This window comes from Sciurus carolinensis, chromosome 12 (assembly GCF_902686445.1).
Source record: "Sciurus carolinensis chromosome 12, mSciCar1.2, whole genome shotgun sequence".
Taxonomy (NCBI): Eukaryota; Metazoa; Chordata; class Mammalia; order Rodentia; family Sciuridae; genus Sciurus; species Sciurus carolinensis.
Genome location: NC_062224.1, coordinates 100,847,418 through 100,865,002, shown reverse-complemented (window position 1 = coordinate 100,865,002; position 17,585 = coordinate 100,847,418). Strand labels below are relative to the sequence as shown.

Genomic DNA, 17,585 nt, shown 5'->3' with positions numbered 1-17,585 from the left:
GTACATTCTGCTCAAATAGAAGAAGAGCAATAGAACTGATTTTTCTCCCTTTGACTGTTATCACCCTCATTATGGGATATAGATGGAGAAACTCATAAAATGAGAGAAAATAATTTATTTAAAGATAGTTATAGTTTAAATTATGGGAAATCAGAAAAGAGACTCCCCTTCTATTTCATTGTCCTGGGAAATGTGTCTGGTGCACCTTGGAGAGCCCTTCTCAGAAACGAATGCAGGGTGATGACTGAGCTCACTGATGTGCCGTCTCTCCTGTGAGTTGAAAGGCAGACTTGGTGACTTTCTACACAAAATAAGCTGCTCATAGATTTCCTTTGTTCCTGCCAAGTTCTCCTGATACATAAACTAATGCTGCCTGGGGGGATAAAGTAATCACAGAATTAACAGGATCTTAGAAGACATCTTATTTAGCCCATCAGCTGAAACAGGTGCCTTCTTTATGTACAAAGGCACAAGTCCGGTCATTGTCTAACCAACTCACAACCTTGTGGAACCATTTGTTGGAAGCTCTACTATTTAGAAAATGCTTCCTTATGTTAGAATAACTTCAACAGACTTGATGCTTTCATCTATAGTTCCACTTCAGCTTTCAGAGTGTATGTAGGATACATCAGGTTCTTTTTTGAGTCTCTCTCTCTCTCTCTCTCTTCCCCCCTCTCTTTTCCTCTCCCAGGCTGCACCGCACTGGCTCTTTTAGACCTTCCTCAGATGTTCAACATATGGTTATTTTTCTCTGGCAGCCTCTCAACTCGTGATGTTAAAGCTCTGCAGAAGGAAATGTCTGCAGTGCCCGGGTGTGGTCTGAACGTTGCAGAGGAGGCCTGGCAGCGTTGTTTATTATGGACACCACACGTCTGTGAATACCAGGAACTCATCAGCTTTTACCCTGCCATTAACTCACGTTGTGTGTGTAGACAACGAAAGCCCACTAAGATTTTTATGGAAGTATGGGTTTTTCTCCAGTCTATAGAATGGCTTATTTGAATCCAAGTTCAGTTCTTTACTTTTTCTGTTACACATATAACTCTATATGAACTCTCGCTGAGGAGGAACGTACCTACAGTGACAACTGCTGATCTGAAGAAGTGTACAGCTCAATGCATTTTTACATACGTCAGCACCCATCTAAACACCAGCCCATCCACACGGAGAATTTTTTTCAGCATCCCAAAAGATGATGTCATCCTCCTTACAGTCAACCCCTCCCCAAAATGTAACCACTCTTCTAAGTTCTATCAAAATGGATTAATTTTACCTGTTTTGAACTTCATATACATGGAATAGTGCAATTCCAGTCCTCACATTTGCATTTGTGAGATTCTTTTACGTTGTTAAATGAGGCAGAAGCCCTTTTAAAAATTGCTCTGGAATAAGCCAAAGTATATATTATACCATCATTTATTTTCATAGGCGTCTTCAAATAAAGCGCCTTGACTATTCTAGTACAAGTCCTTTAGAAAATGTAAGCCCTCATAGCTGTTGGTTATACACTCAGGGTGGAGTTGCTGGGTTGTGGGGTAAACACGTACCTGGCTTACTACATCCTGCCAGTGATTTTCCAAAGTGATTGTACCAAATTATATTCTCAGTATAATGTATGGAGTTCTAGTTCTCCATTTTTTTCTCCAGTACAACTTATTTTAAGTCTTTTAAATTTTATCCGTTTTTAAGAGTTACATGACATTATCTTATTGTTCTGTTTTGTTGTTCCCTCTTGACTGGTTATCTGCATAGCTTTCATGTAAATTTAACTGTGGTTTGGTGATATTAAATTCATTTTGGGTTGATACTTTATTATCCCATAAATTTGCTATTCCACCTAACTTTTTGTCATCTACTCATACTCTTAGTATATCTTTTTATTAGGACATCAGTTATCCTTCAAGTCTCCATAATATGATGAAGACAGAATACTGCATCGAGCCCCAATGTAAGTTGACATTAATGAATTTATTTACATCCTTGACAAGGCTGTTCAACCAATTATGAAAATAAACTGTGTGATTATCAGCCCACATTTTACCATGCTTTCAATGAAGTTATCTAGGATGATTGAAATTCAGATTCTTCTATGTCTACAGTATTGTGGTCCATCAATTTAGTTGGTACCCCTATAAAAAAATGAAGTAATTTAAATTCTTTGTGAATCCAGAATGGCTCCCATTGGTCATTTATTCCCTCTCTGAGTCATAAATCATCCTTTCAAGAACCTTTCCTCACATTTTTCCTGATGACATCTGTTCCGCTTTATAAATGTTGGACAGAAAGTCTTTGTAACTTTTTATTTAAAAATATGGTTTAGACTGAGTTCCTTGTTTCATTTGATAGTTATGTATAAATTGTTTTTATAAATTGAATCTTTAATATTTTAGGACATCTTACTAGTTGATGCTGGTGTTTTTATTTTGTTAGAAAAGTAATATTTTACCATATTTCCTACTAGACTATGCATATATTTATACTCATGCACATTTAACATAATTGATATTTTAGTGCATATACAACTAACTTTTTAAAAAATTGACATGAACATTTTCTCATGGTTTTAATAGTTTTGGGAATAATTATTTTACTAGAAATATATTTCTTTAATTAATTTCTTTAATTAATTCTTCATTTATTATATTACTGGGAATTTCCAATGTTTCATGACTATAAATAATGGTGAGGTAAATGTTAAGACTGCTTCTTATTCTCTAATTTTATGCATTTTCCTTTATTGACTCCATTGAGTTTTTGTAGGAAGAGAGAGACAGGTACCATGTTAATTATTGCATTTCATCATTTGGGTGAGCACCTCACATTCACTGAGCCATTTATATCAAAGGAATAATGAAGAGACCAATCCTAATGAGCAAGCATCTCATTAATACCATCTGCTTAGCAAAACATTAGTGAGCACACACTTTTGACCTGTGAAAAGTGCTTTTAATTATAGTTATTTTCTTTGTCTCTTTGTTCTTTTGATTCTACCAGCCTGTTTGATCCTTTGAACATAGTATCCATGCTTTACAGTAGCAAATAAGTTCTCTGACTGATTCATACATTATAGTAGAAAATGATAAAAACCCAAATATTCCTACATGCTTTGTACGTTGTACTGAATGTAGGATAAATTTTGTAGGGGTTGAAAGTTTCTATAGCATATTTTATTGGTAGACAAATCACAAAAATTTTGAGTAACAAACAATTGATCAAGGATTACAAACAACAAAATCACAAATTGATCAACCTAAATAGTAATCAAAGAAATAAGATAGCCTTTTACAAAGCTATAAAATTTATAAGTATCTACTCAATGTGATACCCGATTTTGTGGATGATATAGAGAAATAAACTTTCATTCATGAAAAGTTTATTGACTAGTGAAAATGTAAATTGATTCCATTTGGTCAATTTGGAAATAAATATTACTACCTTAAAAATCTGCCTTCTCTTTGAGCCAGTATGTTTCTTGAAGAAATAATTATTATGGTAGAACTCTGGCAAAGATTAATTACAGACATGTTAGTACCTGCTAATTCTAATGCTTGTGCTTCCTGGAGAGAGGAAGACACAGCTGAAGTCCTCTGGATGCATAAAACATGGCAGCATCTTCGTCACATCTGTGTGCCACGAATTAGCCAAATATAAAAATCCTGCACCATGGCTGGGAAAAAATGTGCCTTTTGGAAATGTGTTTCAGAAACTGGTTTAGTCAGTGAAATCTGAAAAAGGCCCTTACCTTATGGAAAAACTTGGACTTGAGGCACAATTGGATTTGGGGATTCCAGCGCCATAGCTTTTTCTCTACAACTTCCAGCTGTCATCCTCTTTTGTGACTTTGTTCACAGGCAAGTCCTCATGTTGACCTCAGCAGCACATCTACTAATCAGGGGAGTCCTCTCCAAGTATCGAGAAACATGGCTCCCAGGACTCCAAGTTTGTGTGGCATTAGTTCCTGAATCAGTGAAGATTCACTGTTATAATTAACAAAATCTTATTCTCACTCAATTAGGCAGAACAGAAAAGTATTAAAAGATTATAGGCAACACATAATTTCTAAAATTACTGTAGAGCCAGACAGAAATGACATCCAAATCTCTGAACCCAAATGCCACAGTTCCGAGGTCATCACACTGGACACTGAGCTGCCATTGGGAACGTGTCTACTTGTGCCTCTGGAAATGGCTGTCATGCTCGTATCACCAGCACCCTTGATAGAATGGACTTTGGGGCCCTGCTTCCTTGCATTGCTTGCCTCCAGTTAGATCCGTAGTCTTCAATTAAAAAAGAGAGAAAGAAGGAAGAATGGAGGGAAAGAGAGACAAAGGAAAGAAGAACTCATTCAGCCAGGTATGCTGGTGCTTGCCTACAGTCTTGGTTAATCCAGAGGCTGAAGCAGGGTCATCATTTGAGTTCAAGAATTTGAGGCAAACTGGGCAGCACTGTGAGACATCTCAAAGTAACAAAACAATTCATTTTACCACACTTATTAGCAACAATATTTATCTTAAATTTAAAAGAAATGGTTAGAATGATAAACTTCATGTAATGTATATTTTACCACAATAAAAATATAAGAAAATTATAAGAGTCTCTTCTCCCAAACACAAAGCAAAGCAAAACAAAACCAGTCTGTAGTGGACATGTCTGATTGGCAGAGTCAGGGTCATGTGACTGCAAAGGAGGCAGAAAAAGCAAGCATCTTGTAATTTTCCATTTCAGAAAATATGGTTTCTTGGAGCACCAGAATTTCATAGTACTCGGATCAGGCAAGAAATGGTAGAGTAACCTGGAAGGGAAGGTGACCTCATTCTTTAAGGTAAGGAAATTCAGATCCAAGGTGACTGAAAAGAACAGCAAATGTCTAGGGAAAACAATTAGGATCTCAGCTGATTTTTCAACCCAGCCCCTTAAGGCTAGGAGGTCCTGGAATAATACATACCAAGCTCTGAAAGAAAATGGATGCCAGTCAAGAATACTATACCCTGCAAAACTAACTTCAGATTTGATGATAAAATAAGAAACTTCCATTATAAACAAAAGTTACAAGAATTCACAACGAAAAAGACAAATTTAAAAGAATTCACAACCAAAAAGCCTGCATTATCAAACCTTTTCAACAAAATAGTTCATGAAGAAATAAAAAAAAGACGAAATTCAGCAAAAGGAGGAACTACACTAGAAGTATAGTTAATCAAAAAAGAAGCTATTACAAATGAAAAACCAGAAATAATTCAAAATGATAGGGAATAAATCATTTCTCAATAATAACATTGAATGTAAATGACCTAAACTCAATCAAAAGACAGACTGGGAGGCTGGATTAAAAAATAAGACCCTGGGCAGCAGCCCAGGCCTGGCCATTGCCTGTGCACAACTCCAGTGCCGCCCAGGCCTAGCTGCAGTCTGCACCACGCTGTTGTTCCCCATCTACCAACATGTGGTTTCGTCTCTGCCTGCTGTTATGGAGTAGTCCCCACCCGGACGCCACCATCCTAAGTCCGGGCAGCTCCCTTCCTGGGACACAGCATTATCAAGTACCTCTCATGCATCAGGCTACTGAAGACTAGGAGGTTTGAATAGTACATTATAGTTTTATTGTAGAAATTTTTTATTAGTAGTATTACTATTAATCCTACTTTTCTATTTTTTAAATTATTTTTCTCACTTTCTCTATTTTCCTCTTCTCTATTTCCTTGGAGACTCTTTCTCTCTTTTCTCATGCTAACAACCAATTTCTTTTGATTCCACCTTCACTCTTCCTATGATCTAGCACCTCTATATACTCACTTTTTATCTCATTAACCTTATATCCTACACCCCTGCCTGTCCTCTTTGTCCACCATTAGAAATTGTGGACCTTATTGCAACCTATTGTTTATGCTATAGATGATCATCGAACTCATCATCTCTGTTTATTAAGACAATATGGTAAATATCTTAGTAGGGGCTGTTTGGGTTAAGGATGCATATTGTTTGTATTGTGTGCTGCTAATATTGCTCTCCCACTTTAAGGTGAGGTATTGGAAACCTGCAGGGACACTATAAGCCTATAGGGGAGAAACCTCAATACCTTGGATCCACACTGCTAGAGGGGAAGATATATGAATGACATGGAAAAACAAGGAAAGAAAGTGTCCCAAACAAACCTAGATGCTATATCAATAGAATCCAATGACAGCACGGTAGAAATGTCAGAAAAGGAGTTCAGAATGTACATAATTAAAATGATTTGAGAAGCAAAGGATGAGATAAGAAAGCAAATGCAGACTATGAATGATTGCTCTAATAAGCAGTTAAAAACAAATGCAGGAAGCAAAAGATCATTTCAACAAAGAGAAATTCTGAAAAAAATAAGACCCCGGGCTGGGTTTGTGGCTCAGTGGTAGAGTATTTGCCTGGCATGTGTGAAGCACTGGGTTCAATTCTCAGCACCACATAGAAGTAAATGAAGTCCATCAACAACTAAAAAAAATTAAAAAAAAAAAAAAAAAAAAGAAAAGAAAAAGCCAACAATATGCTGTCTCTGACACCTCATAGGCAAAGACATCCACAGACTAAAGGCAAATAGATAGCAAATAACATACCATTCACATGGATCTTATAAATGAGCAGGGATTTCTATCCTCACATCTGATAAAGTGGATTTCAAGTCAAAATTAATCAGAAGGGACAAGAAGGCCATTTCTTACTGCTTCAGGGAACTATATACATCAAGACATAACAATATTAAATATTTAAGCTACAAACAATGGAGCATCTCCATAGATAAAACAAACCCTTCACAATCTCAAGAATCAAGTGGATCACAACACAATAATACTGGGTGACTTCAACATACCTCTTTCACCAATCAATAGATCTTCAAATCAAAAACTAAAGACATAGAACTAAACAATATAATTAATAATTTAAACTTAACAGACACATATAGAATAGTTCATTCATCAATGACTGAATATACTTTCTTCTCAGCAGGACATGAATCCTTCTCTAAAATAGACCACATCTTAGTCCACAAAGCAACTCTTAGCAAATACAAAAAAGGGATAATACCTTGCATTCTATCAGATCATAATGGAATGAAATTAGAAATTAATGATAAAATAAAAAATAGAAGCTACTCTAACACCTGAAGACTAAATAATATACTATTTATTGACCAATGAATAGCTGAAGAACTCAGGGATGAAATTTAAAAAATACTTAGAGGTAAATGAGGATAGTGAAACAACATATTCAGAATCTCTGGACACTATGAAGGCAGTTCTAAGAGGAAAGTTCTTTGCATTGAGCTCATGCATTGAAAGAGCAGAAAAATCACCAAATAAATAACCTAACTTTACATCTCAAAGCCCTAGAAAAAGAAGAATAAACTAGCACCAAAAGCAGTAGAAGAGAGGAAATAAAAATCAAAGCCAAAATTAATGAAACAAAAAATTTTTTAATTGATGAAAAAAAAGTTGGTTCTTTGAAAAAATAAACAAAATTGACTAACCCTTAGCCAAACTAAAAAAAAAAGAAAACCCAAATTATTAAAATTCACGATGAAAAAGGAAATATCATCACCACTGAAATACAGATGATAATCAGAAGCTACTTTGAACATCTACACTCCAATGAAATAGAAAACCTTAAAGACATTGATAAATTTCTAGAGACATATGACCTACCCAAATTGAATCAAGGTGACACAGAAATTTTTAAACACATTAATATCAAGCAGTGACAATGAAGACACCATCAGAAGCCTACCAACAAAGAACAATCCAGGACCAGATGGATTCTCAGCCAAGTTCAACAAGACCTTCAAAGAAGAACTTATACCAATACTCCTCAAATTATTCCATGAAATAGAAAAGGAAGCAACCCTTTCAAACTCATTCTAGGAAGCTAGTATCATCCTGATTCCAAAACTAGACAAAGACACCTCAAGGAAAGAAAACTTCAGGCCAATATCCCTGATGAACATTGATGCAAAAATCCTCAATAAAATAATGGCAAATTGCATACAAAAACATATTTAAAAGATAGTGCACCATGATCAAGTGGGGTTCATTCCAGGGATGCAAGGTTGGTTCAACATATGGAAATCAATAAATGTAATTCACCACATCAATAGACTTAAAGACAAGAATCAATGATTATCTCAATAGATGCAGAAAAAGCATTTGATGAAATTCAGCATCCATTCATGCTCCCAAAACTAGAAAAACTAGGGATAGTGGGAACATACCTTAACATTGTAAAAGCTATCTATGTTAACTCAAGACCAACATCATTCCTAAATGAAGAAAAACTGAAAGCATTCCCTCTAAAAACTGGAACAAGACAGGGATGCCCTCTTTCACCACTTCTATTCAATTTAGTCCTTGAAACCCTAGCCAGAGCAATCAGACAAAAGAAAGAAATTATATGGATACGAATAGGAAAAGAAGAGCTCAAACTATCCCTATTTGCTGATGACATGATTTTGTATTTGGAAGACCACAAAAATTTCCCTGGGATTCCTCTGTGGCAGCAGTCCTTTTTTTTTCGGTGGTGCTGGGGATTTGAACCCAGGGCCTTGTGCTTGCAAGCACTCTACTAACTGAGCTATATCCCCAGCCCCATGGCAGCAGCTCTGTTGCATCAGGACTAACCATAGCACAATTGCTCTCCTTTTTTCTTAGTGCTGTTGACCCATCGCTTGAGCAGCTTGAAATTTTAAAATTTCAGTTTCAGCTTCCAACTCTGTGGAAAGGCTGGTGAACGCACTGAGGGAAGTATTCAACCCTTGGATATTATCATTAATGTCCCTAAACCAGGAGAGCTCTCCGCTGTGGGACTTGTGGTGTTACATGCCTGTAATCCCAATGCTTCGGAGGCTGAGGTGGGAGGATTCCAAGTTCAAAGTCAGCTTCAGAAATTTAATCAGCCCCTGTCTCAAAATAAAAAATAAAAAGGTTTGGGGATGTGGCTCATGGTTAAGAGCTCCTGGGTTCAATTCCCCAAGCACTGCCCCCTGACACACACACACACACACACACACACACACACACACACACGCCCACCCTTTGCAAAGGATCATTAAGTGTGATCTCCAGGAGTGTCACTTTTATTTCTCTATGTAGGTCCTAGTCTCATGTGTTCTACCCATAGAAGAAATAATATCAAATATTTAATCACTTTTCAACATATATAGAAATTCTTTTGGACTGAATTCTGAATTTCCAAAGTGTTACTGATACCATAAGAGTATTCAGAATAAGGTCAGATATTTCTGGTGTTAAGGAAAATGGCAAGATGGTGAGTTTCTTGTGTTTCAATATGCTATCCTTTTTTTTCTGTAAAGTGAGTTACATATTAGGCACAATGTCATGAAGGATATGGAGGTAGTAACCAAAACATTAGTAAGAATACAAATTTGTAGAAGCACAGTAGGTAGACTAAGAGAATGAAGATCTGGAATACATCATGAGTCCAATGGTACATCACTGCCTCCCTTGTGAGGGGAGGTAACCAATGGAGGACCAGGCAGATAACTTGGTTCTCCACCACGTATGTGGTACCCTTTGGTACTAAGACTCATTTCCTGCTTCAGAGACTGGGTACTGGTTTGGGCAGCTTCCAGGTGATCTGGTTACTAGGAGATCATGTTGAGTCCATGTCTCATTTCCTGCCATTGTTGCCGTTGGCCCACGGCTGACTCCACACTGGAGAGACGGTGGGAGAAGAGGGTCTGTCAATTTGCCGACTTCATTAGTGGGGTCTTTTGGTAAGCATTCACATGTTCTGCAGATAATCTCAGAGTCTGGGTCCATTCCTAGGGTTGTATCCTTTCTCCAAAGCTCACCTCCAGTCCTCCGATCTCATTCCTTCCGAATATTCGAACATCAGACAAAACCATTAGCACATTCCAAGGAATCTCGCAGATCCAACCTCAAACCATCTCTATAAGTGAACTAAACAAAAAGGTCTTGTTTCCACTTCCAAGGAAGTTTCCCTTCTCTGTTGTCCCTCAGGGGATGAAACAAACCAGCAAATCTGGTTCAAGATTTTCACTTTGTAGTCAGTTATTTTTAGGCCTCCCTCTTGAAGTCCTCTGTGTGGCTTGAGGAGGGGTGGCACTCAGTCAAAGTAGGCAAGCTGGAAGTATGGTCCACTTGCCTATGAAATTTATGCTTTTAAAATGTTTGTGCTTTGTCCCTTTATAACAATATGTAACAGGATGTACTCAATTAATGGTAAGGCAGATGAGATATCCTTCTCACAATGGTCAGCTGGTGTTCCATGATCTGACCATTAGTCTCTGTCAAAGTCCAGGAGCCAGGTGTTTCTCACAAGGAGAATAATTAATTGCTGGAAAGGGCACGGCTTCTATCCAAAGGCCTTGGGACCTCCACGTGACTCATGTACTGTGACTTGGCATGGTCTCTGTTTGGCTTCCTAATTTGCTTTGTTGGATATGTTAAGTACTATTTGAACCAATGAGTCGTAAAGGCCAAGTAACAGAGCTTCCTGAGTTATGGTTCATACCAGAGAGCAAGCACTGTGAGGGATCTATCAAAGTGATCACCCAAAATGACCAGAGTAGCAAGAACATATATAACAACGTTGCCTCCCCAATCCAAAGAGGTCCACAAAATTTTTGGTTTCTTTTTCAGTGAGAGGAGGTGGAAGGTTAATGACTTTAACACCACCTTGGAGGTGACACCTCAACTTATCCCAAGTCACTGGACCCCCAGAAACTGGGATTGTGTATTCTGGTATTATCTTGGATTTTTCTCCTCCTTCTTATATACATTGTATTTCCATGGCATCTAGAATAGCATTCTTCTTTTTATCACATAGGGTATCAGTGAGATATGACAGATGAGCTCAGATCATATAGGATGTTATCAAGGGATCCATGGACTAAATTTTGGTGAAGAGACAGGAAGTCTATATAACAGGAAGTCTATATAACAGGAAGTTTATATAGACAGGAAGTCTATTTCTATCCCTGATGGGAAAAAACAGGAATTTTAGTATCTGCCTACTGATGAAGAGCAAAGAGAATTTTCCTGATTAACAGCTGTGTATCAAGGGACCATGTTTGGTTTACTCAAGCAAAATGGCTTTATCTAGAACAGTAGGTACAATTGGAGATACGCATCAATAAGCTCATGATAATCTGCAGATCTCTAAGGCCTGTCTGCCTGCTACACTGATCAAAGAGGTCAGGTAAATGGGGATGAAAGACGCACACCTCTGCATCTTCCAAGTCTTTGATAGTGGAGCTAGTATTTGTGTTAGCAGTGGGTCCAAGAGATTTTACTTGTGCATTTCTGTCCTTATACTCCAGAGTTCTGGGAGCTAATGTGGGATTCTACCAAATCCCAGGTGTAACTGTTCCAACAGTGCACTAAGACATGGCAATATAATCACATGATAGGTTTAGGGCCACCCTAGGCATGCGAGTAGGTGAACTTACCTGATATTATAATCCTCAATATAAATTGTGTACCATAGCGTCAGTCTCCAGGAATGAGCAGTTGAGAGCAACTGTCAATGAAGATTCAAAGGACTGGATATTGCCTTTTCCTCTCTCTGATGTGTGGTTGTCTTGATAAATGGCCATAGTTCCCATAGTTTCCATAAGAAAAGCCTGCAGAGGATGTTCTGTACTTGCTTTCATGGTATAGCAGGTTTCTTCCTCAAAGGTGCCTCCTTTTCTTTTAGAACTATAAAATGACTCAGATCAGAGAACTAGATGAGATGAGCTTCTTACATATCTTCAAATCGGTATTTCCCCAACTTTTTAAATTTCAGAAATCAAATAGGACCTCCATGGACTTTCAGTATTTCAGTCTGAGAGGTCTCATGATTAGTTATCCCTCCAAAATGATCATTAAAATCCAGATGACTTGCCTGATATATTATTTTACATGTGTCTATCTTGTCTTTAATTTTTTTTTCAGTATTAGGGATTGAACCCAAGGCCTTGCACATGCTCAGCAAATGCTCTACCACTGAGCTACACCCCCAGCCTGAATTTGATCATTAAATACTAACATTCATCCTCTGTGATCCCAAAGTGCTGGTATTTCCAGTGAAGTTGGGGAAGCCTGTTTCTACTTTAGCAATGTCTGGTCTGCAGCAAAGAACCAGGTGAGGTCTTGTAAGAAAGACCTTTAAACAAGGTGGGAACAGTTTTATGAAAAGGAGAACTGGAAGCTTCTTCCACTAGCAATTGACCCAGTGGTGGAAGAGTTTAATGTTCATCTGAATCCTCCTATAAATTCTTATTTCTAATCTTGGGGTCCTAGCATTTTAAATCTTAGATAGAACTATGAGATTTTTCTGAGACTTTAAGAGACTTTCCTAGGCTTTAAGTTGGACTCACATTATAAATTGGCAACCTCTAGGGTAGATCTTTGGGTTGGCTTTGGGCTGTTGTAGGTCATAGGAAGCACCATAGAAAGATCTTCAGAGGTGGTTTGTATTCTTAGCGATTAATTTTGGCCTTTTAGCATATCCTTTTCTTCCTTTGGGCTATCAAATGCTACTTGCAGTAACAATCCCATTGTCACTGTCCTTGTATTTCTTCATTTCTTGTATATGGTCACATGGTGTTGTGCCTTCCACAGCCTTGGTGGAGTGAACTCTTCAAGTTAGGTGACCAGAGGAATTTCATTCACTAATACCAATACTGGATATTCATTCTCTCCATCCACAGGCCGGATGTCAGCTTCCAGATTACCTTGTTTCCATAGTGTCTGATAAGATTCCTGATGAAGATATCTTCATCATTTAAGTCCTGGGGTAGGTAAAATAATGCCTCCACTTGTGTGCACATCCTAATTGTTGAGCTCCATGAATGTGTTAGATAGCAAAGGGGAATTGAGGTTGTAGCTGAAATTAAGGTTGCTAATAAGTTTACTGTAGAACAGGTCGTTCATTGTGAGTTATTCAGGTGGACTCAGTGTCCTCCGAAAGATCCTTAAAAGTGGAAAAAAGAAGTCAGAGGAAGATGTAACAAAGAAAGAATGGTCATAGAGATAGAATGTTGCTGGCTTTCAAGATGGAGGGCAGAGGCCTCCAAAATATGGAAAGACAAGAAAATGTATCCTGCTCTAGAACCTCCATAAAGGAACACAAGTCTGCTGGCACCTTGATTTTAGGACTCTCATCTTCAAATGTGTAAGAGAATAAATTTGTTATTTTAACCCATTACAATGTTTGTGCACCAATAGGAAACTGAAGCCAGTTCTTTGTTTCAGGCACAAGAAACAAAATGGGTATTTTAAATAAAAGAGAGTTATTAAAAGAGATGTACCAGGTAGGTCACAGAATCTCTAGTGTTGGGGGCTGTGCCATGCTCACATCGGCAGTGAGGAGGTTAATTAACATAAGTGCACTCAGGTGATTTATCACTGGCCGTATTCAGTTAAGTCCATGCGCACAATGCGTGCACAGGTGTTCCCGATTGCGCCTGCTCGGGCCTGCTCATTTTTTATTTTTTTTTATTTTTATTTTATTTTATTTTATTTTTCCATTTTAAGGTTTTATTTTTTTTTTCTTTTTATTGTAAACAAATGGGATACATGTTGTTTCTCTATTTGTACATGGCGTAAAGGCATACCATTTGTGTAATCATAAATTTACATAGGGTAATGTTGTTTGATTCATTCTGCCATTTTTTCCCTTCCCCCCCTCCCCTCCCACCCTTCCCCTCCATCTATATAGTCCTTCCTTCCTCCATTCCTGCCCCCCTCCCTAAACCCAACTCCAACCCCAACACTAACCCTTCCCACCCCCCATTATGTGTCATCATCCACTTATTAGCGATATCATTCTTCCTTTGGTTTTTTGAGATTGGCTTATCTCACTTAGCATGATATTCTCCAGTTTCATCCATTTGCCTGCAAATGCCATAATTTTATCATTCTTTATGGCTGAGTAATATTCCATTGTATATATATACCACATTTTCTTTATCCATTCATCAATTGAAGGACATCTAGGTTGGTTCCACAATCTGGCTATTGTGAACTGAGCAGCTATGAACATTTTAACCCTTGCTGTGAGAGGGTAGCTGGCTCCTCCTCTGATCGCAACTGGCGTGGCCCTGCCCTCCGCCTCCTGGAGGGAATATAAGCGGGCAGTGGGCGGGGGTGTGACAGTAAGAGCAGCAGCTAGCAGAAAGAAGCAGAGTAGAAGCCACTAGCAGAAAGGAAGAAGAAAAGGCAGCAAGCAGATAGAAGCAGCTCACAGAGAGAAGCAGCAGGCAGCGGGGGAAGGCAGATCACAGAGTGGAGAATTGAGAACACACCTCTAGATCACAGATAGGTAGATCACAGTACGCGGGATGCATCACTAAGAAGCAACTCAGATAGACGCACCCTTAGTTCACAGGATGCAGGACGCACCTTTAAGAAGAACTAAGAAGAAATAGATCTCTGATAAGCGTAAAAGCCTCTCTTTCTCTAAAACTTTCTCTCTAAGCAAAGTTTCTCTTCCTCTAAGCAAAGCCTATCTTTCTCTCAAAGTCTCTCTTCCTCTATAAATTAGTGAATATAGGAAAAATAGTTTATTTCCAGGCCCCTTTGATAAATACCTGTGCAATTGTTGCCGCGGGCAGCGACACTCTAGGACAGCTGGAGGACAAGCCCAGGAGGTTACTCGTCAGAAGCCACACCATAATCTTCCTATACACACGGCAACATTCACCAGGGAGTAGCCACTGCACCTGGTCCTGTTGGTACCGAACACTGGACATCAAAGAGTGTGGACAGAACTGCAGTCCCTGTCTGTTTTTCTGGAAACTGGATGTAGATGATGTCATGTATCACCCTCTCTAGAAATAATACATTTTGTTCAGTGCCTACTCTTTGGATCATTAATGTACTTTTCTTTAGTCAGCTTTCTCTGATGATGTTTTGAAAGATTGATCTTATTTTTAATGGACAAGTAAACATTGTATACATTTATGGGATATAAGATTACAACTTAATTTATGTTTATGTTAATGATGGGAATATATATTATTAATAAAATCTTTATGGAAAACAGTATAAGGGTTTTGTTTGTTTTATGATTGAACCCAGGGGTCCTTAACCGTTGAGTCGCATCCCCAGACCTTTTTATTTTTTTGTTTTGAGACAGGATCTCATAAAGTTGCTTTGGTCCTTGCTAAGTTGCTGAGGTTGGCTTTGAACCTGTGATTCTCCTGTCTCAGCCTCCTGAGTCACTGGGATTACAGGTGTGCCCCAACATACCTGACAATTAAAGGTTCTTAGGGAAAAAAAACTAAAAATAGAAGTACCATGTGATCCAGCAATCCTACTACTTGGGAATACATCCAAAGGAAATGAAATTAGTATGTCAAAGAGATGTCTGCAATCCCTTGTTCATTATAGCGCTATTCACAGTAGCTAGGATACAGAAGCAATGAGGGTCTATCAAGTGATGAGTGGATAAGGGAAGTGGGGTATGTAGTTCTCCAATGGGGCACTATTCAGGCTCAATAAACAAGGAAATTCTGTCATTTGAGATAACATAGAAGAACCTGGAAAAATTATGGTCCATTAACTTCTAATCCAAACCTGGAAACTTATGTCTGATTGTCTTGGTCAGAGTTTTATATTTGTACCATAACTGCAAGGCAGGTTGAAAAATTGACTATGGCATATTTAGCTTCTCTGAGACTCACAACTTAGCTTCCTCTAAGATCCTGGATTCCTCACATATAGGAAGTTAGTTCAGCCTTTAGGTTACTGAAAAGAATGAATCATGTCAACCATGATGTCTACAATCCCAGAAGACAAGAGATCCTCAGAATATGTTTCAGTCTCTGAAAGGGACTCAGATTGGCCTTGCTTAGGTCTTCTTGCCGGTTCCTGGAACCAAGCACTCTTCCAGGTGAGTCGGGGTCTCCTGACAGTCCTTTATCTTTCCATGCAGGGCTTTATGATAAGATTCCTTATCAAATGGAAAGGTTTTTCTGATACCAGAGGAAGAAAAGGAAAAGAAGGAGCAGGCCAAACCCTACAGTCCCATGAAAAGAGCTTATCATCACAGTTGGATATATGAATGTAGTTAAGTCTCAGCTTTGAAAGTAAGGGGAAAAGCCAGGGTCAGCTATCATAAGGATAGAAGGAAGATCTGTGGAGTAGAAGAAGGAGATTGAGGATGGGAAAGGCAAGGAAATGCAGAGTGAATTCAACAGAATTATGCTATGTGCTAATATAAATATACCACAGTGAATTTGATCTTTGCATATGTCTATAAAGCACCAATTAAGAGAAAATAAATAAATGAGTGGAAGAAAGATCAGTAGAGGAAGGAGAATAGGGGAAGGAAAGAGGAGAAGAAATGTGGGGGTGGAGGGGTGGAGGCTGGAAACTGAAATGGAGTAAATAAAAGTCCATGCATGTATGATTATGTACAAAAGGAACAAAACCAGTATGTACAACTATGCATTACTAAATAATAATAATGCACTAATAAAATAAAAAACCAAACCCTCAGCTAGTTTGCAAAGTCAAATTTACTGGAAGTCAAAAATACTGGTTCTGGTGCCAAGTTCCTGTGTGTCTCCAGGTTCTGTCATTTACTTACTGTGTGATTTTGTTTTTATTCCTCATTTGTAACTTGGTCATAGGAAAATCATGATTATATATGAGCAGTGACTGTGATGAACTTTGAATAATATCTGGTACAAAATAATAGACATTATTAATGATTACACACAAAGAACTTGAACTTACTTTCATGTAAGTAATGTTTTCAAAATCTGACTTTTGCTCATGGTGGTGCAGGTGTGGGTAGTGGGAGGGGGACTAAAAATGTTAGTAAAAAATAGTTTAAATAGCCTTGTAAAGATATAAATTCAATCAGTTTAAAATTCAGACTTCTTATGAAGCTTTTCCCCTATTTCATGGGTCCTTTTGCCTCATTTCTTTCCTACTATGAACTGAATGCAGGGAGAAGCTGTAGATGATTATGGTGACAGATGGGACTTGGGCTCTGTGCTGTCCTCATATTGGAAAGGTTGGTCACTCTTGTCCCTGGGTGTATTGGTGGCCATGGAGAAATGGCTAGTTCTGCCTTGTTTTGGGCATCAAATTAGTATCTTCCCTGAAGACTGGATTCTGCCACAGCTTCTAGATGCAAAGTCCCTGCTCGTTGTGACTGTTCGCCTGAATTCTGGCTGCTTCGTCTCAATCTTTCTGGATCCCAGGACGTCCACCTTACGTGAGAGGGACCATCTTCAGTCATATCTACTCTATTAATCCTGCAGCTTGTTGAAAACAGCGTGCCAAATGCTAGTCTTCTTTAAGAAGTTTGCAATATTTTAGACTATTATGTTGAAGAATAAATTCCTCTGTGCATGAATTCTTCTAGGTATTTGGCTGTTTTTATTCCTACTTGTATCCCCACCCAAGGTTTTGATCTTAAGAGAGCAGCCAGGATCCAGAGCCTAAACTTATTTCTATCTAATTGCCTCTTCTTGTCTTTTGCTCTCTTGGTGACTGACAGTATGTATCCCTCTCTCTTGAGCTGGGAGTTATATCAGATGCTGTGCTCCTCTGACTTTATTTCCATGATTAATCTTT

The 17,585-nt window shown here is 38.3% G+C and overlaps 1 long non-coding RNA gene across 1 annotated transcript in view; it reads left to right on the top strand.

The window, feature by feature from the left end:
- Positions 1 to 5,580, top strand: part of LOC124962127 (uncharacterized) — a 29,034-nt gene extending 23,454 nt beyond the window's left edge. Inside the window, exon 3 of the long non-coding RNA XR_007104428.1 lies at positions 759 to 5,580. This is a non-coding gene — a long non-coding RNA (uncharacterized LOC124962127). The remainder of the gene's footprint in view (positions 1 to 758) is intronic.
- The last annotated feature ends 12,005 nt before the right edge of the window (positions 5,581 to 17,585 follow it).